Raw genomic sequence first — 21,566 nt, forward strand, 5'->3', positions numbered from 1 at the left:
TCGGGTCCATTTGCTGGGGCTGTGGATTAAAGTGTTAGTTTTGTGCACTGACCAAAACATTTTAATTCATATGGCCTCAATGTATATTTAGAAGCCACAGGTGCTTTTGTTTATTTTTTTTCCACATTCTAAAAGTGTATCTAGCTGTTGACTTGCAATTTTATGAATCACAAAGGACTATCGATTTAGCTAAAAAAAAGTTCTCAAGTAAAAAATGTTCTGCTGTAAAAAGAAAGGATCTGAGGGTAAGCAAACTCACAGCAAATTTTAAATATTCAGCAAACTATCCTTTTAAATATCCAATCCAGCAGTGTATTCTTTATATGTAATGATGGGGTTAACAACAGGGGTCTGATCCAAATGAAGCTTTTATTATAGTAGTCAGGCAGGCAAGGTTCAATAGCAGATAGTAGCTTGAAGATAATCCTGAGAGTAATCGGTGCAACAGGTGAAAGGGTCGTGGTAAAACAATTATAAACAGCGAATAAACAAACAGTCAAAATCACAACATGGCAAGACAATGAAATAGCATTGAAATGCACTACAGAGAAACAAGACTCTGAAACAAGACAGGTGAACTGAAACTGGTGTGTGACTGCAGGCAATGATGGGAGTTGTAGTTTTGGTAATTGACAGGGAGTGTTCTCCAGCAGCCTGCATGGGCAACAGAGCATGTGATCATAATAACAATATAAGCAGTTTTGGGTTAGTTACTTCAAAAAAAGTATTGAATCACTAATTACATAATTTCGCAATAGCAATTACTTTCTGTTTACTTTGTCTAAAAGTAACTTAATGACTAAATATGTAATTTAATTACTTGACTCAACTTAAAATCCTTATACATCTCAAAGGATAGATAATACAAATAAAGCTCTTAATTCTTTCAATTTGACAGGGCCTTCTAGCTTTATAAAAACACTTAGATAAATGTTAAATATAGGTATTATTGCAGAATGTTTCAAAGCTATAATGACACCATATTTCATACATACGCTATATTGATATTAATTTCCTACTTCCTTCGTTATTTATTGAGCATGTGCTTTATGCAAATATGTTTGTATAACACAATGACAATGAACGCACTGCTGGGTGTTTGTGAGGTCTGGTCAGAAAACATTTCCTCTTGATCTCAATGAACGATTCATTCTCCATTAAATAACTGTTATCTCTTTAGGCATATGTTATGCAGTTGAAGTAAACCAAAAAGCCCCCTCTTTCTTCTTAATAATATAAAGCTCATATCTCTCATCAGGAGTGACATGTGGCCTGGGAACAAATGCTAATTCACAAAAATGGACATCTAAAGAATTCCGATTTACCTAACATCAGCTGGAGACTGAATGAATGAATGTCTACTTGACTCGAGCAGAGGTAAGAATCTTTTCTTTAATTGTATTTCCCAGATTTATAATTATATTCTTATATAAAAGGTTATCTGATAAGTTCTGGTATTGTGATTATGTTTTCATGAAAGGTCAATCTGGTGACCTTTATCCTGCATCACCAAAGCATCATTCACAATCTTTGTAATCGTCTGTGGAACACAAAAAAAATGCATTTTTCCCCATACACAACATTCCAAGCTGCTTGTTTTGATGTAGTAAAATTAGAAAGTTTTTTTCAATTATAAACATAAAAGAACTATTAAAATAGAATTAGAATTTAAATAAAAATGTATTTGCTTTACATGATTTGCTTTGTAATATTGAATATAAGTCAAATTGACAGATTTTAAGCTTTCTTTCCATTGTGTGAATTATGGGATAGTAGTGGCTTAAACTTTTTCTCAAATAATATAATCTCATCTCTAAGACGGGTCTATAATGAGATGAATTTTAGTTTCTGCATTAAATTAAATTTACAGAAGGGATTTTATATACATAAAAAGTCATATTACAGGTGAAACAATTTTATTGAAAATCAGCATAAAATGGGTCAATAAAGCATACTTAATCTGACCTGACCTAACCGACATAAATCAATTATATTAAATCATTCAAATGTGTGGTATAATATTTAATAATATATTTAATAATAAAAACAATTATAGTTATCGCAGAAATAGAAAAGCAAAGGACAGACAGACAACCTTCATGAAGTGAAGTTTATTCATAAACTAATTTCGAGAGGATCACATGCTTATGATTTATCACGGCCGGTCCCGCATTTGCTAATCAATATCTTCTAATCATACGAGCCCTAAGCTACTATAAATAACCACAGTTTTCAGTTCACTTTATCTTCGTTTGGAAGAAACCCCCCTTTTCTCCTCCTTTACCTCTGACTGGGTGACACGGCGGCCCAGTGGTTAGCACTGCGAGCCCCACAGCAAGAACACTGCCGGCCCTGGTCCCACAGGACCGGTGGGTGTTTCTGTGAGGAGTTTGTATGTTCTCCCCGTGTCCGCGTGGGTTTTCCCCGGGTTCTTACGGTTTCCTCCCACCATCCAAAGACATTCAACATACATAACAACCAAGCATTTATCTAACCCCTCGTGTTCCCTTAGCTACCGCAGCAGGGGAGTTCTGAGATCCACTGAGCTCAGGCTCCCCTCTCGCTCTGCCAAACGGGAGGAAGCCCGGGCTCGAGGAGTACTTGAGCTCGGGGCTCTCTCCCGGGACAGCATGCCAAACAAGCTTTTATGAATCATCAGCTAAGTGTGAACTCTTGAAACAATATCTGTGCAAAAATGGCGGCATACAAAACATATATGACCTACAAAAAGACACTACAATGAATATAAAGAAACAGAAATTACAAATGGCGATGCAGTGGCTCAGTAGGTAGTGCTGTCGCCTCACAGCAAGAAGGTTGCTGGTTCGAGCCTCGGCTCAGTTGGTGTTTCTGTGTGGAGTTTACATGTTCTCCCTGCGTTCACGTGGGTTTCCTCCGGGTCCTCCGGTTTTCCCCACAGTCCAAAGACATGCGGTACAGGTGAATTGGCAAATAGGTAAAACATTGTGATGTGAACGATTGTGGCAAAGTATAAAGGCTATTATAATTCTTCCTATTAATGAGCATTTGTAGGCATGACGTTTTAAGTTTAATAGTTAAGAAATCAATACTTTATGAAATAACCAAGATTGTCAAACGTTTGAAGATTTTTTTATTACTCTTACATGTAGTTTTCTAAAAAACAAAATATTTTTTTAACTTAAAATCTAGAAGTGATATTATCAAACTTTTATAGAATAAAGCAAATATGAACATTAATAAATAAATTAATTAAATACTGAGAATTTTCAATTGGTCTCTTTTTTTTGTTTCTATAGCTGTATATAGACAGAAAATTGCGTTCTTGCAATGGTGAATTTTAATCCTCCAAAACTAGATATTATGTAGACATTGTGTTAGAACACTGTTGTTTTGCATTGAAAGTTTTTTTTGGACATTTGCTTGGCTATTTTATTTTTTTAGTGCAGTGGCATTAGTATTTTTTCATAATTGTCAAAGTATTCATTGAAATTGGAGGCATTGTTTTTGATCAGAATTCATTTTAATCCTCCAAAACTTTGTGATGATGCAGGATGAAAGAACCATACAGAATTTCTTCATATAATTTTAGTGTCTGCTTGTCTTTAACCCCACCACCGGGGTCTTCTCTAAACCATAAGGGAGCCCTTAAGGATCTAATTTTCTTGTTAAAAATTCACACAACAACAGCAGCTGTGCAGTCTTGATTTACCATCTACCTTCATCCTGTCTCAATCACAGAGCAGGAAAATGGTGTGGAATCCCCTCTCTGTCTCTCTCTCTCTCTCTCTCTCTCTCTCTCTGCTTCCCTCTTCCCACAAACAGTTGATACAACATGATGAGAGATATTTAAAAAGCAGCCTTTGTTTGTGTCCTGTTGTGCTGTAGAATGCTTTAATTAGAGGAAGTCGTAGTGCCATCAGAGGATAGCAGCCCTGTAGGCTCATCGTGTATATTTGTTTTCACAGCGCTGGAGAGAAGTGATTGTGTTTTAATGGCAGAGGCCTGTGCTGTGCTTACCAATGCTCTAAAGCACAAACTTCATTTTTATTACCTTGCAGAAAATATTTGCTCGTTGCTTTCCTGTTTTGCTCATTCTCAGCTTTGATCTCCCAGGGTAAACCAAAAGCTTTTGAATCCATTACAGTGCTACACCATAAAAATTGTGACTATAACTGAGATCATTGGAGTGTGGTTTGCAAGAGGACACTATTTCAGGTTTTTTTGCATTCAAATTTAATTTTTCATTTGATGAAGTCTGCTGCCTTCATGTGCTGTCTGAATTATGGTGATAATATGAGTTTCCTACTCACAAATTGGACATAAACAGTCCCTAAAGTTGTATTTATTATTGGGAAACGCAAAGGTAATTTTCTTTCCTATTTGCGCCATAAACTTCTCAAAATGATTCATCTTGATTTTGGATTATTTAAAGGCATTTTTGCTGGAACACAAGACAGTCTTATTGTGAAAATAGTTTAGTTTTACATGTTTTTGCAGCAGTGCTATAGAAAAAGCTTTTTTGTTTCCTAATGAACAATTTCTTCCATCGTAAAAAATAGGTAATTAATCTAAGAAGCCTCTATGATTCCTAAATTTTTACAACAGCAAAGCAATGTTAGGAAAAGTTCTTTTTAAAAGTAATACAGTATATTACAATTTTAAGACCAAGATGAAAAAACACACAAAAAATAATATAATCATTACTTTCCTTAAAAATGAATACATTTAAGCTACTTTTCCACTATCGTGCCCGAACCATTGTAAGAAAAGTCAGGTACAATTTCAGTTTTGTTTCTTGAGCCTAGAATGACACGTTATGAATACAATCATTCTCGGATTAGAATTCTAGACTGGTACTGGTAGAGCACTTGATGTCGCCACTTTGTTACAATACAGTTCAACAGCAGTATGAGTTGCAGTAAACTGGAGTAAAAACACATAAGCTCCATCTTTACTGCACTTGTACTGCTGTGGTCTAATATGCCAATGGTGTGGTAAGAACTGTACTGCACTTGTGTTTGAAGGGGTTTGTTCTTCAACATCTTCCAAGAATATTTTGTCCTTTTTTTCAGGGATGTTTTTTGGCTTCAAGTAATTTTCTAATTAGAATTTTAAGAGTTTATTTGCAAAAACAAAACATTAAAAATAACTGCAGTGAACTGAACAGTACAACAGCAGTGGCCTATATACCAGGATAACTGTGGCAAAATTCAACGTAACTGGAAAGTTGCACAGTAGTGAGGTATAAACACAGTTCAACTACAACACCATAAAATTCATCAGCAGTAAAAGCTGCAGTATAACTGAAATAACATTAAATAAACTGAGAGGAGCAATATAGTGATATGTAATTTATTGCACTTAGATACATAAGTATTTAAGGTGGACTTTAGTTTTTGTTATGTATTGCAGTATTGTAGATGTATTTCTGTAGTTACTTATACTTCTGAAACATGCAATACAATATATTATGGTAGTACTTCAGCAATACAACTGTCGTATTACAAGTCGAGAGCGCATTCCTGTAATACGGCCATGCAAATCTCTGCTCTCACTGTGATTTCCTCTGTTCGTGCATCGCACTCTCAAATACACACTGCTCATAAGCTAATTTTCTTGTGCGCTCTCAAATATACGCTGCTTATGTACCAATTGTCTGCTCTAGCTCAGTGAGATGATGGGGACTCACAATTTGTGTCTTGTGTTTCCTCTGCCTTTTCTGGCTTTTGCACTCCAGAGAACCTCCTGTTAAGTATGATATGAAATGATTTATATGTTGGTTCACTGTTAACAATACTCAGAATACTAAAAAGTTAAGAGAAATTCTAAAATACTAGTGTTTTTGATTCATTAGTTATAGCCTACAGTATATATTGTAGCATTTGCAACTCCTTGTTAAAGCATACTGTATACTGTAGTATTCAGTTAGTGAACTCATAAAATGTAATAAAAATTGTGGGTTTTACTATAGTAAAGTGTGTTGGAGTAGAAAATAAAGTGTTTCAAGGTTTTAATATATCACTTTTAAACGAAACTTTCCCCAACACTGAATGTGACAGACTGATAATTAAAGCATAAGAAATAGGATTAAGGACATTTCTGATCGCATGTGAAGACCACATCACTCTTAAAAGGTTAAAGCTACAGGAAAGGAATGCGCTGACCAGCACAACCACAATTTAGCCGCACAGATTAATGCTAGACTGACACCCTTAGATGTAGGGTTAAAGTTGATGCCACCTCAGGGTGAAAAAAGAGAGTTATTGATGCCAGTTCTCTGATGCCTTAGGGAACAGTCTCCTGGTCCCACACTAACAAACAAAAGCATCTCTGTGCAAAACAATCTCAGCTACACATCCAGGGGTGAAGGGGCAGTTTGGACTCCCTGCATTTAATGGCATTGTAAATCAATTGTCTGGATACACGCAAACATGCATGGTGCATTTTGAAATGGTCAATTAATATACATTATAATAAAAAGCAAACTAAACATATCTGTTTTATTGGGCTTTAATATCCTGCAGACCTTTGTAAAGCCAGTGCAGTTTTAATACCAGCTTCAATCATTTCACTGCAGCCACTGTTTTGTCCACTTCTGCTGTATAAAGTCATCCAGTCTCCAGTCGTTAGAGAAAACGAAATTACATTACTGCTTTACTAATGTTTAATTACATTAATGTGCAATATCAGTCGTTAACGGCCATTAATTATAAATGAAGATGTAATGACGGCCATTAATATTTAATTAAAGAGCAATCAAGTGTTATTTGGCAGTGTTACAAAACTAGACACTAATAAAAGAAAGAATGTTCTCAGCCTGACAAGACAATGGCCAGCGTGAAATCATATTTTGCAGAAACTGAAGGAGAAGGGCATGGTTACATTTACTCAACCTTTCAGAGGTGAGCATGGCCAGATGATGAGCTCAACTAATGTTTATATTAGTGTTTGTGATTAAATAATTAATTTCTGATGAATGATTTGCTTATGTTTTATTCATCTATACATTTTAAATCATGAAAATGTATGTGATTCAGTGTAATTTTTCACTCTGTTGACTTTCATTACATTAAAAATTTTTTTTTTATAATTCTTAAAAACAGTTTTCGTATCTCACATGGGAAATAATATTACCTACAGTGCAGTGATGAATAATGGAAATACATCAAATAATGTACTGACTTTTAAGGTTTTTTAACATCAGCATGAATAGACTTATGCAGAGTTCAGGCTGCACGATTTTCAAAGTAGTTGTGTCACATATGTTTTTACACAGCATGACTATCTGGGGTAGCACTATGTTGCTGCTGTGTTTACACTGAAGAATGGATCAGCGACTGGGGTTTTACACTGCATGATTTTACAGTAGGAGAATCGCCGACAACTAACTTGGGTCTAAACAGACCAAAAATAAGCGCTTTAAACTTCTTTTAACTTCTTCCCCAACCTCCCGCTGGCCTGCAAATACTCGTACTAGTGGATACTGCTTTCTCATTGGCTGTAGGTAATTGCCAATGATATTTTCAATCAGATCACATTCACATGGCATGATTTGAATCGCCTATGTAGCATGCCAAATATCTGAAGGGGTGTCGGTGACTGATCGCCGTTTTTTTTTTTCAGCGTCTTTGGTAGTTCACACTGTGTTACTCACGTAATCACATTTGCCTGTGATTTCAGGCATTTGTTGGCAATTTCTCAAAACCTGTTGATGAGTCAAAATTGGGCCTAAAAATCATGCAGTCTGAACTCTGCAAAACTTGTGCAACTGAAAAAAAATATATTTTATCAATGAAATGAGCTTGTTTATCCAAATGTCACACGAATAACATTTTTAAATAATATACATTTTTATAACTTTTGTGTATATTACTATTTTAGAAATAATATTTGTTTTAGATCAAAGACAGTAATCTCTTCTTACAAGAAATACAAGAAATTCTAAATCTTAATGACAGGTCAGGAGAGAATGTAAACAGTTTAGTTAGGTTTGATCTAAAATACACCTCTTTTCATCCGCAAACCTGTAAATATAATGTTATACTTCCTAAACATAGAGCAAAATGGGAGCATGTAAATTGAAAACAAAATAGGGTCAAAGATTGAACCTTGGGGCATGCCACAAGAAAGATGGAAAAACACTAATATTAATCTTTAATCTTTACATTTACCTATATTGTTTAGAATACTGTTGTGTTTTGCATTGAAAGTTTTTTGACATTGGCTTGGCTTTTTTTTAGTACAGTGGCATTTATGTTTATTGTTTCATTGTGTTTATCCGTTAAAATCGTAGCCATTGTATTTGATCAGGATTCACATAATAGAGCAAAGCTTTGCAAAGCGCAGACACTGCAACAATAACCTCAAGCTGTGGCTATAGATGGATTTAAATTCTCAAAGACAATTCTTTTTTATTGCTGTGTGTAAACAAATAGCAGAAATCAAAATGCAGTGGGCTGTTTTAGAGACACAATTGAAGCCTGTTTGCTGTTGAGTTCAGGCCATGCTTTTCTCATAGTTTGCCTTGTGGCCCAGACTGTTGTGCTGAAGAACACCCATGCAGCTCTATTGAGATGGTAAGCACTGCTTGTTTACTCAAGTTTTTCTTTTTTCCACATCCACAGTTACCAGTTAGCAAAACAAAAGGGCCTATGAGGCAGTCATTTGTTGAGTGGGCTCGCATGCACACTGTTCAAGTAGAGGAGGCCGGTTTGTGGTACGGCACATGTTTGTTAAGGTGGGTGTCACCATTGTTTTAACCCAGGACACCCTCCCTCTGTTCCCTGTGATGTCTTTGTGTCTGTCCACATTGCTTCCAGATTCCCCCTCTCTATACTGGAAGAAAGTTTGAGGAGAGACATTGAGTAAATGTTTATTGGAGTTTGTTGTTGCCTTTTGAATCAAAGTCCACTTTACAGTGCAATTATCTGTACATTTGTTTTGTTACTAACATGAATCAGTCTAACCATACTTCGGCCACATAGACATCTTCATAATGCTTCATAAAAAAAAGAAGAAAAAAGAACAACTTTAACATGAGAAGAGTTTTTAAAATGCTCCTAGAACTATTAGCATGATTATATGCTTTTTTGTCTTGTTTTCACTGCAGGAACTGGGAACGACTTTAGTTTTAGGAATTGCTTTCGTAGGAAATAATTTCCACCTACTTAAGTTCTGGGTAACTAACCCAAAACATGAGGAACTACCAGTGACACAAGTTGAGGTTGATTGGATGAGTGCACAGAATACATTCATATTTGAAAGTGCTTGTGGCATTTGCCTGTCACACTTCCACTGCAGTTTTGGAAGTTGATTTTATTGGATGCAATTACAGTCTTAATTATTGAATTAGCTCAATTCTGGGATGTTTGGGATGTTTCAAACAAAAGACACACCCAACTGGTAATTTTGTTTTACCCAGTTGTGTAGTTTGCTAGTACAAAATCAAATCCATTTTGCATTTCCAAAGGATAAGGAGGACTTTGACTGAATTGATATTGTAAAATGGACACCATTGTTGCTGTTCATATTAAGTGCTTAGGAAGCCTCCAGGGCTGAACTTTATATATAGCAATTACTGTTTTGTTTCTAGACCTGTCAGAGCAGAGTAGGCTCAGAAAATTTTTTTTCAATTGCAATGTACAGTACATTAACCCTTTAACTGCCCAACAAAGAAAATTGGATTGCATTTCCTAACTCCTAATGCCACTTAACACACTTAATGCAATTTGTTCAACACATCCCATAATTTCTAAAATATCAACCTTTACCAAATGGTAGATGTGTCGGTTTAGTACTGGAATTAATACATATGCTATGAAAAAAATGAAAATATGAAGTGTAAGACCTATTTATTTAAAAGCATATTTAAAATAAGATATTTCTGAATACTAAATCATCTTTATTTTTTGACATATTTTTAAAAAATATTTTTCAGATTCTCATTTCACATGTTTTTTTTCACAATAAAACCAAGATCAAGTTCACAGGATGTTTGTATGATTTAGATTTTTTTGTAAACCAACAATGCTGTGTGTGTAAACCATTATTTAAAACAGTCATTCAATAAACGACTTTAACAGTCGTTATTAAAAACAAATATATGGTCAACCATTTGGTGGAGCAGTCAGTTAAATGGTTAAAAGTAGAATAAAGTTGATGTATAAATGCAAACTTGTTTTAGGAGAATTCCAAAACAAAAGATCATGATGAGGGCACTTTAAAACAACATCATCACATCTTTATCTTTTTGCTCTGCAGTGAAGAAGTCTATAATTCTATTCAAGAACAGTAGTTTTACCAGTTTCACCAGAATTTTAATGAACGTCCTCCAAGTGTCTGGTCTTTACATCTATGAATAGATTGCAGATTAAAACGGCTCAACAGAAAGCTAGAATCAGACGATTTTGTCACAGAATATATTAGCATAAGATTATTACTCATCTGCACTAACCCCGAAGGATGAGATTCATTACCAATAGGCTTCTTTAATGCTAATATATATATCTCTCATATATATCTCCCCTGACAGTAATGACTAAATGTTACTTTTCATGCACATCGTTATTATGATCAAAATTACTTCTTGAGCACTTTTGCTCTTTTTAAAATTCATTTCTGTCGTCTGCAACGAATATTGTGGTTAAAGACAGCTGAAAGTCTGGATGAGAAGACTGAAAAAAGAAAAACCGTTTCACTGTTCATATGCACTTCAACACGCTGAACTTTGTGACAGTAACGTAAAAGAATTTTAAACGTAAAACTTTCAATTGCTCCATAAATGAAATATCTACAGCTATTCTCTGGCTGTGAAAGCACATGTTTTAGATTAACATCAAAGCTGTAACATTTGTTGAATGTGCTGCAGCACAGTATTAGTCGAGGCTTGTGTGTGAATAACACTCCTAAAGTCATCAGTATGCAGAAAACACTACATTGTAATTAAACACAATGCCCCATGGTACTTTCACCCTGCAATATTTCATCCAATTTTGTCCATCTGATGGGTCTAACCCTCATGGAGTCATATTAAATTGACAATATTGGTCAATAAAAAGCATATAAGAATGAGCTCAGAGCTAATGCTGACAGCAAATGAAAGAAACTTTTCATGAAAATCCACCTCCCCTTCTTTAAAGATGCATTTTTTTGTTCTTGAAACATACAGTTGCACGACTTCTTTCTCTTTAAGCTAAAGGTATTCATATCATAGCACTTGGTTTGAGACTGTAAAGAAGGGCACAAGGCGCTGACATGACAATTTTATAGTGACTGTTAACAGGCAGGCAAGTTCACCAGCCACCCCATTACTCTTACTCCCAGATGAGTCCTAATAGAGCAGTGGAGACTACAGGGTCATTAGTGAGAGCCGATATATTTTTCAATCCATTTTAGTTACCGGTAGCTAAATCCATTATCTCACAGTTAGAGGTATCAATGAGGGGTGTCTCTGCATTATCTTTTTATATTCAAAGAGAAAGCCTCACCTCGCTGACACAGTTAGTCAGTGTGAGTTGTGCAGTAAATCATGTTTGAGTACACTTTGTTTTTAATAATGTGTTAATTTTCAGAAGTTAGATTTATTTAACCACAATTTATTTGCATAGTTATGCCTAGAGAAATGTCTGATATATTTAAAGACAATTTGTAAAACTTTTAGTATACTTTCTGTTTTTAATTTGGTAATGTTAATTTCTATAGTGTATAAAATGACCTTGTATACATGTCACAGTAATATGTTGGTTGTTTGTTGCCAATGTTCGTCTGGTGGTATGACTTTGGCATGATATATATACCATTCACCCAAAAACTTAAATATACAAGAGCTTTAAATTAACCTTTCTGCTTGGTAGCACTGGTGCTCCTAACTTTAAATTTAGGACCACCAGCCAAAACTTATGTGCACCATTACAAGTTTTATATCAACAGATTTATTGCATTTGAAATTAACACTAATCAAAACTAACAAACAAAGAAAATCTGCATGCGCCCACCGGCCCTGCACACACTGCTTGACATGAATGAAACTTAGTTAATGATAATAACTGTGCTGTTCTCAAGCATAGTGTCTGATTTTGGACACTTATTATTTCCATCTTATTATTTCCATATGTCATCTTGATAGCAATGCTGGTCTTTTCATAAACTGCGATATTAATTCAATCTTATTGAATGCAAGGTCTTTTGTAATAGTATATGCATTGTTACGTTTTATATAAATCAGCCACTTGCACGGCAAGCATCCTGACAATTAAATAAAAGATTAAACAGAATCTCTCATGCTTAAATTGTGTACATGTGGCAAGCACTGTTACCTGCAAACTCCATCCCACAGGCTTTACAGTGAAGGATTTAGTCATTTTCATAGCGGACTTTAACCCACTAGAAGTCTTTTATCCACTCTTTAAAATGTGTAAATGGTGGATTAACATTCACCACAAGATCACTAATTAGATGTGCCATTGTTTGTAACTTCAGGTAGTTTCTAAAACGAAATTTGTCAGTGTTGTATCTACAGAGTTGTAGCTCTCGGTCATCTGAAGGCAGAAGGCGTTGACTGAGTGATTGACAGCTGATATTAACCAATCCATTTGCGTTCAGTGCCAGAGCAGTAGGCCAATCAGAAGAGCTTGAAGGTGGAGCAAGCATTGCAGGCTTTGTTTACCGCAGCAAGTTGACATGACAGTAGTTTTAAACCTTTGCTGAGCGCTGCGTTTCCCTTTTTTTAGGTGCAAAGATGCATTCTGCATGATTGTCTTCCAAATCTGCGCATACGGTGAGCATTTTGCTGTAACCAGGGAAGGATGATGACAGATGTTTCAGTTTTGGCTGAACTATCCCTTTAACAACTTCAGAGTACTTATTTTTTATAATCTGATTCTGCCATTGCCAATAGACTATTAACCTGTAGCTTTGAACTGGATTGACCTAACATCTACTATTTATATGCATAAAAAAATACAAATGTAAAATTTAATGAATACATTCTTTATCTGTTGAAACAGATCCATCTGAAGGCAGCTAATAAGTTCCTCCACTACTCTAGATGTATTTAAACTTGTGATCTTGGTCGGAAAGACAAAAACTCTTTTAACTTGAGTATGCTAAAACATGCCATTGCTCAATTATAACTTTGTTCTCAACTGTACATGATGATAATCATTATTCATCTTGAGGTCATTTGGTGTCTCTGGACTCTCAGTCTGTTGTATGCAATGAGTGTAAATACTTCAGCACCACATTTCCAAGAGCTGATACAAGCTCCCTGGAAAAACACGCGCATGCCTTCTCCTTCCATTCTAGACTGCAGTGGGACATGTATAGATACGCAGGAGGAGGCCTGAGTCGCTAGTCCAGTGTTTGACGTCTTATCGGAATGCTAACAGTGTGCAACCTGACTCTGTCTCTACCCCGTGTTACCCAAACAGCACCAGGCGCACCCTACACCTCATCCCTTCTGACTCCTCACCCAACCTGAAACCGCATCCAGTAGGTGTGAATGTCTCCTCACTCATATTAAGATATCAGTGGTGTTATTGTTAGAAATGCTGCATGTTTTTCTCCTCCTTGTCTCATTACAGCTGTGCCTATAACTCAGTGTCCGTGTCCAGATCGGTTTATTTTAAGGAGATTTCAAATGCGAGGTGTGATGGAGAACTGCATGTTCTTTGGGTCAAGTTGACTTTCACTTGTGATATTCTAAACCCTTTGAGATGTGCAGGGCTTGCATAGGGGCTTAGCCAATGAATCCGACATGTTTTGTGATCCAATCAAAAAGTGGTTTGCGTTTGAAGTGGAAGTGCTCATTCAGGCTAATGCTTTATATGCGCTGAAGGACTGCCTGCACTGAACTAAATATGCAGTTTTCTTAGAATAGCCGAAGTGTATAATGATAAAATATTAATACCAGTAATATGTCTAGTCAGATGTTAATCCTACGTGTAAATGGTGTTTATGATTACAACTACAGCCAAAATAAGCTTGAGGTTCCTACTGAAGCCCCCTTTTGACATTGCCTATATTTAGATGCAACCGCATAATTTGTTTGTAATAAGACTGACAGCTCAATCAGATGGAAAACCTGGCAATAACTGAACTAAAGAACTGGCACAATGGTGTATAATTTAAGGAACTGGTTTATTTTTTTCACAGTGCATTGCATTTCAACCAGTTGACCCTTCTTGGTGTTCCCTTTTAAATTTGTGCAGTCCTCACAGTGAAAAAGTGAATGATTTCTGGAAAAATTACATATTGATATCAGACAGAAGCAGACGAAAAGGTCTGCAATATGAGGGATACATTCAGTATGTGAGCATACCTCAAAATAAAAAAGCAAACAAACAAATGAAGCTATATCCTACAAGTATGGTGATGGGAAGTTCTGATCATTGGCTCAAAAATGTTTTATATTGATTTTCTGCATATTGATGCAAACTGATTGTGAGCAGCTACCTATGTCAGTTTTAAAGGGGTGGTCCAGAGTGTAATTTTAAGGCTTGGTTGTGTTTATGGAGTGCAAAGCAATGTGTGCTCATGCTTCATGTGTAAAAAATCACGTTATTTTTTCAAATATCTTACTTTTATTATATACAGCTACTTAGCTAACATAAAAAAACGACTGTCATTTTTTCTAGTTCCTCTGAAGGCCCGCCCACAAGAGTCTCTGATTGGTTTGCTAACATAATGTGCTGTGATTCACGGATCGGCTCCACGTCACCAGGAAAATTGTCACGCATCTACAAGTATGCGCTTTGCCTTGGCTGTGTAAATGCTGTCAGTCAGGGGTGCGTTTCCCAAACAACGACCCGCGGCTGAACTATCATAGTACGATGCATCATTTGGGAAAAGAATAATGTGTCTCCCAAAACCTGTAGTTTCTCTGTCGCAGATCCATTGTTTGAACCACATTAGTTATTATATTGTAAAACGCCCAAAATTATGCTCTAAACGGGGTTCCATATTATTTGAAATATATGTAAAGGGCACAAATAGGGCCTGTGTTTCCTTTACAAATATTATTGAGAATATTCCATATTCTATTCTAAAGCTAACATGTATTCTAATATCATTTATAAATCATATAAATAAATAAATAAATAAATAATGAGGCTATTTATTAAGAAATAAAATTTAATATTTATTATTTATTAGGAAATGAAAAAAATCATACTTTAATAATAATAATATTAATAATAATAATGATGACAACGTTTATTCTGATTAATATTATTATTATTATTACTATTAGTATTATTATTATTAAGTAGTGTTTATTTTATTTTATTTTTTTAAGTTTACTTTACAATTTGACATGTAAACCACTGCAGAAAGTTCTAAACAAGAGGCTCATGTCATATACAGTAGGTTACAGATAAAATACTACAGATATAGTAGGTCAAAACCTACTATAAATCAAAAGCATTAGCGTCTGCTATGTTTTTTGTTTTCACAAGCTTAGGAGACATAACATAAACTCTGCTTTTAAATAATATATCACATGTAGCTTTCGCCATGAGCCACGGCTGTGTTCCAAATGGCATTAATGTTTTCAAAGTGCACTGCGTTTTCAAAGTGAACTGTAAAAATGCTTTGAAAGCAAATTACACCTAAGAGAGATGACTTTAATGCTTTATTAAAAAAAAAAAATTCCATGTTTAAATGTTAGAATGTTCTAAATGAATAGGGCATAGGGGGGATAAGTGGGAATAGAACACAGCCAGGAACTATGTTTCCAACTACAGCTCCAGGGGTGTAGTTGCAAGCATAAAAGTTTGCGACACAGTTTGCGAATGTTTGTTGGAACGACGGATTTGGGAAACACCAAATCAAAATACTATTTTTGTAACGACACAACTTGCGACCTTAGTTGGCTTATGATGTCTTTAGGAAACGCACCCCAGAGTAGCCGTTAGCCATATCGGTTTGAGCCTGAATCAGACAGATAATGAAGAGGACACAGATGAACCTAACGCCTGCTCTCTAAAATAAAATCAGACAAGTGTCTTTCACATATATTCGGAATAAGCATGTTTAAGTAATATGAAACGTTCACATATCTTTTGCAAGTTTGTAATCTGAGGTTTAGAATGCACGGAAAGCGGCTGTGTAGAGAGACACTACACGCTGCTCACTGTGAGTATTTACAGGAGTTTGATGGCTATTACATTCAGTGATATTGTTTATGTTTACACAGCAACATTACACATGAACTAAAGTTTAAAATATGATACTGTAGTAATCCACCCTTTTATAGATTACATATGCACCCACATAACCAACAAGGCTTTGACAACAAATCAATAGTGGCAGCAAAAGGTGACTGTGTTGTCATCTGTGTCTTGATTATTTTACATATGGTCGGAAAAGTGGATCATTTGTACGAATTCATAAACTTAATTTGTATGAAAACATCTATTTTTAAAATTGGCGGATTAGCAAATTATACTGAAATGTATTAATGAGATCATAAAATTAATACAAATAAGCCACTAAATCAAAGATTTATGAATTGCAGTGAGATTGCATTGCCTTGCCATACCAAAAGAAGTACTTACTTATGACTGTAAACAGTGCAGTACTTGGTAATGATTTTTGAATATTAATTAAGTTGATCTCTTTCTTCATTTTGTGGTGCCTAACAGTGTAAATCTTTGTGTACAATATACTGAGGTATGATGACTTAACAAAAGAACACTCGTATGTATGGGTCATCCTGTATGTGTTTTTTGCTTTAATAATTTTTGCTGTTATTCTAATGCATTGGATTGTTGGACAGAAACATCCATGACTCTGATGTTAGTTCATAATGCTGAACTGGACCAACTGCTGTAGATGTAAACAGATGCTGCCGATGACTTGACCAGGTTGTCCACATGGTCCCATCATTTACCCTTATTTATGTAGCAGATGCTTTCTTGCAAAACTGCATGCTACCGTGCAGAAAATCAGACTACATACATTGTCTTTTGTCTGTCGTGTTATCATTTAATTGCTATTTTAACTCTATCTATCTATCTATCTATCTATCTATCTATCTATCTATCTATCTATCTATCTATCTATCTATCTATCTATCTATCTATCTATCTATCTATCTATCTGTCTGTCTGTCTGTCTGTCTGTCTGTCTGTCTGTCTGTCTGTCTGTCTGTCTGTCTGTCTGTCTGTCTGTCTGTCTGTCTGTCTGTCTGTCTGTCTGTCTGTCTGTCTGTCTGTCTGTCTGTCTGTCTGTCTGTCTGTCTAGCTAACTGGCTGAATGGCTGGCTTGCTATCTAGCTATCATATTGTCTGTCTAATCTATCACTCGCCCTGGGTTATAGTAGCATATGCTAAATAGATAATGTAAATGTGTTGACTCTTCTTCAACTCTTCTTTCACTACCGCAGAAATACAGCCCACCCTCACCACCTTCACCAGGTCAAATTGGGGCAAGCACTCAGGGTGGAGAACCATAAGAGGGGCTGCTCATAGGCATAACAAGAGCAGAGGTGATGCCTCCAGAGGTGAGAACTGCCCTGAAGTTCTTGGGGCATCCTCACCTTGTTAGCCTGATGAGACCTGCAAAAGGCGGTTGTTGCTCCAGTTTGAAGCTGATTAAGAATGCTGGTGAAAATCACAGCTCCATGCGGAGAGAACATCTCTGAGGAACAGGCGGGGGCAGATGGGAGGTGGTCACAGGAAATCACAGTAGCCCTGACACTGTTTGTGGTGCTGGAGTGTTAGTTCTCACCCATCATTGCCTTTGGTGCCACGGCCCACACTGGGGGAAGTTGTTTTAGCACATTCATAAAAAGCACCATTTAGCATTGTCACAACAACATTTAAAGCAGTGCTACTGAATAGTCATGCACGCACTACAAAGGCAGATGAGGGCCTTTGCACAAGTGTATGTATTACTCTCGGGTAACTGTGAATGATCTCTCCAGGGACAAGTTATGGTGTTGATTACTTACATGACAGGAACAATGATTAAAACTGGGAGATGATAATGGTGTGGCATTCATGCATTGACAACTTTGACTCTAGGTTCCTTTCCGAAGGTTGATGTATGGCATCATTAGGATAACCTCAGGCCTTTAAAGACACTAATCTTCTTCATCTTGTCCTTCACACTTTCTTGTTTTGACATTTAGAAATATGTGTGTGTGCACAGTACCTGTGGTGTGTCTATTGGCAATAAAGGTGCTCATAGCAGCATAGTGTTTTAGGTGTTTATCTGCATATTACACATTTTTAAAAAGCCCCATAAAAACAGGATAAATGTATAGTAAAAAAAAAGATAGATGGATAAAACTTCACTGTGGCGCTTGCTTGTATAAAACTTGCTGTTATGATGGTAGGATGTTACAGAGACCCGGAAGGGAAGTTATGGTGGGGGAAAAAATGGGTGGTAGAAAAAATCTTTCCCTTAGAAAGATGTTTTGCGTTATTTTGCAAAGATGTTTTGCATTCCTTCCCAAAACTGTTGTTCCACAAACACTTCCTGTTCACTTCATATACTCCCATTTTTACCAGGATTCTCCCATGTTTTACCATTCTATCCTGCTATCATCCTATCATTAAGTATTTTTCCATATTTTTACTTTTGAAATTAATATAAAAATGTCATGAATGTCAGAATGCATTCACTTTCTATTCATCAAAGTTGTACGTCGATCATCGCCCTTCATATGCAACCTCTGAATCAGCGAATGCATGTATAAGCGCAGACTGACGGACGCACTCTATTTGATAACCTGATCCCAGATCAGCTTCTGTAGATGCCATTTAAAGTGACACCTCTGATATCAAACAAGTGAAGTGCAGCAAATGAATCTCTCGTTTTGTTTTGTGTAATAACAGAGGTTTCACTGTAAGACTGCACAAATCTATAATGAAAGCATTCAATTACTTTAGGTACTGTTTGTGCTCATTTAAGAGAAAATTTGTTGTGTTTCAAATCAAACATGTAGAACGGATATTTGCACGATAATGCAAAAACTTAAAAAAAAATTATTATTTATTAATATATTTTTCTATCACTGTTTTTTTTTCTCCCGCCCAGTTTTTTTCTTCCACCCATTTTCTTCGCCCACCATCACATCCCTTCCGACTTTTTGTAGGATGTTGTGGTTGGGCAGTTTAAAAAAAAAACATTTCAAGCCCTTTAAAAAATATATATATCCTTTATTTTATTTTTGCCTTTATTTTAGCAAAACAAAACGACCAAAGAAACACAACCAGCAAATTCTTCAACATCAAAGCGTCATTATCACAGCACATACTGAAGTCCAAAAAAAAAAAAAAAAGGCAAATGAAAATACACAAAGTAAAACCAATAATAAAAGAATACATAAATTAACCAGGGTTTATGGTGATTTAAAGTTTGGCAAAAAGTTACCTAAAATCCTGGGACCTACATACTCCTGGAAAGTAGAGTCCAGATCTAATAAAAATTTGCAGTTTTTTCCCTTGACCGTGGATACTATATTCTATTGACATAAGATCAAATATTCTTTTATGCCATTCTGATATTGTTGGAGGTTTATCATATATCCATTTAGGAAATATACTCTTCTGGGCAGCAGAGTAAGAAAGTTAAATATCTTCCTTTTGGTTGCACTTTTCAAATTATTATCAGCACCACATAACAAAAACAATTTAGAGTTTCTATGTCACATCTTGAATTTAATATAATACTTAATCTTCTACAAACCTATAACCAATACCCTTTAATATAAACAATTTCAAATACAATGCATATAATCACATTCTTCAGCTTTACACTTTAAACAATATGAAGAATAATTTAAATGAAACGTTTGTCTACACTATGGGGTAATTTGAAGATGATGCAAAAGGTTGAACTGTTGCTATTACAGATTGATATATTGCCAGCATACTGCCCAATGTTTCATTTTATACTTGATTAATTTGCTACTTCATTTTCAGTTTGTTTATTTATTCATTAATTTTATTTCTGGAGTAACTGAACTGCAATTTAGCCTAAGTTGTTCAGTTAGGGAATTTTTCCTATCTCTGCAGTTTTGTTTTGGGCCATATAATTTTTTAAACAATTTTTGTTTGTTTAGTATTTCAATTTTGTTTTAGTTTTGTTTCATGTTGTTTCGTATTAAACCCTGAGAGAGATTTTAGTTTCAGTTTTCCCGTTAAGGCTTTTAGCTGTCTTTTTAATTTTTTTTATTATTTTTTTTATTTAGCCTTTTAACCTAAAATGTATTTGATGTATTTCTCCAGTTAAATTATGTTTTAAAACTTGAATTTTACCTTCAGTATTTTTCCATTTAAGCATAGCTGAGTTTCATTTCAGTTTGGATTTAACAACAACGTAAAATGTGGCCAAAAAAGAAAAAAAATTGCAGTCACTCAGATTTTATGTGAGTAAGGTTAGGGTGTTCATTCACATGAATCACGCTAAGTATAAGTAATAGACGTTAGTGATGCTTACCTTAGCAAGAACCATAAACTAGAATCACATGCTAAATTAGTAAACACCAACATGTAATATAAGCATGCAGCTAATTTCAGTTTCTTTTTTGAGAGCTGTCTGTATCCATCTAGTTGCTCTCTTGATTTTTAAATTTGGTTTGTCAGGGCATTGGAATGGTGGTGGCTGTAAACACACTGTACCATCGTCAGGCCAGTCAGGTTGCACTGGGCAAATGTTTGTCAGATCATCTCTGTAAACATGCACACCCTGACAGGGTCATTCAGAGGGTGTCCAACACTTAAGCCAGTGCGCTGATACCGCAGTCATGTCAACGGAAGTGTAAGCGTATACCCAGTTTTCCTAACAAGTCAAGCTGGCTGTAAAGTCCTCAGGCATCTGCCGACTCCAAACACATGCCCACCCCTCCCACGCCCCAAAATACACACTTTATTTTCAGCATATGTCTTCTTGATTATTCTAGCCACTGCATTTTCGGAGATTAGATTCCCCTTGCTTAAGTGCAAAGAGACAGCGTGGAAAATGAGTGGCAGCGACGTGAAATGTGAAAGGCTGTAGTTTATGGGTAACGGGCCAACTAGGCAATTGAGGCCGAGGGCTCTGGTTTCAGCGCCGCTTTGGTTCGAGACAGGAGCTCACGTCTGCTGCCTCCATCTGTCTGTCTGACTGTCATTCACTCTCTTTTGCCGCTGTTGAAGTGCGGCTAGTGTAAATGAGAATAGCAGGCATGGTCTGTAAAGTGTTAAGTCTAGGCTACTTTATGTGACGAATAACATTTATGTTTCAGTTGCCTACTTAAAGTTTCCCAGGATTACATTTGTGAAAGCCATAGGTCAATGCCATCAGTAAACATGGCAAAGAAGTGGCTAACACTTGCAGCGTGTTAGTTAAGTACCTTACAGGTGTGTTTGGATATTGTTGGCTATGTTTGACTAACTTTTCGTTTATACTCTGCAATTGTGAACTCATTTAGAAGGCGAAAGTACGTGTTTTATAAAGTTTTAGGTCAATGACATCAGTAAACATGGCAAACAAGTGGCTAAATGCGTGTAGCATGTTAGCTTAGCATACTACAGGTGACATTGGATATTGTTGTTTAAATTTGACACTAACTTTTTTATTTATACTCTGGATTTGTG

General features: G+C 35.8%; 1 long non-coding RNA gene across 14 annotated transcripts in view; it reads left to right on the forward strand.

Annotated features, from left to right (window-relative positions):
• The window catches only part of LOC147836401 (uncharacterized), a 122,497-nt gene that overhangs the window by 22,454 nt on the left and 78,477 nt on the right, over window positions 1-21,566 (forward strand). For 13 of the 14 annotated variants that reach the window (XR_015493827.1, XR_015493825.1, XR_015493833.1 and 10 more), the window contains one exon: window positions 1,259-1,377. This is a non-coding gene — a long non-coding RNA (uncharacterized LOC147836401). Of the gene's footprint in view, window positions 1-1,258; window positions 1,378-12,710; window positions 12,758-13,284; window positions 13,475-21,566 lie in introns of those variants that run through there. The other variant, XR_015493834.1, reaches the window with a different exon arrangement.

Source organism: Danio rerio, chromosome 6 (assembly GCF_052040795.2).
Source record: "Danio rerio strain M-AB ecotype USA chromosome 6, GRCz13ab, whole genome shotgun sequence".
Taxonomy (NCBI): Eukaryota; Metazoa; Chordata; class Actinopteri; order Cypriniformes; family Danionidae; genus Danio; species Danio rerio.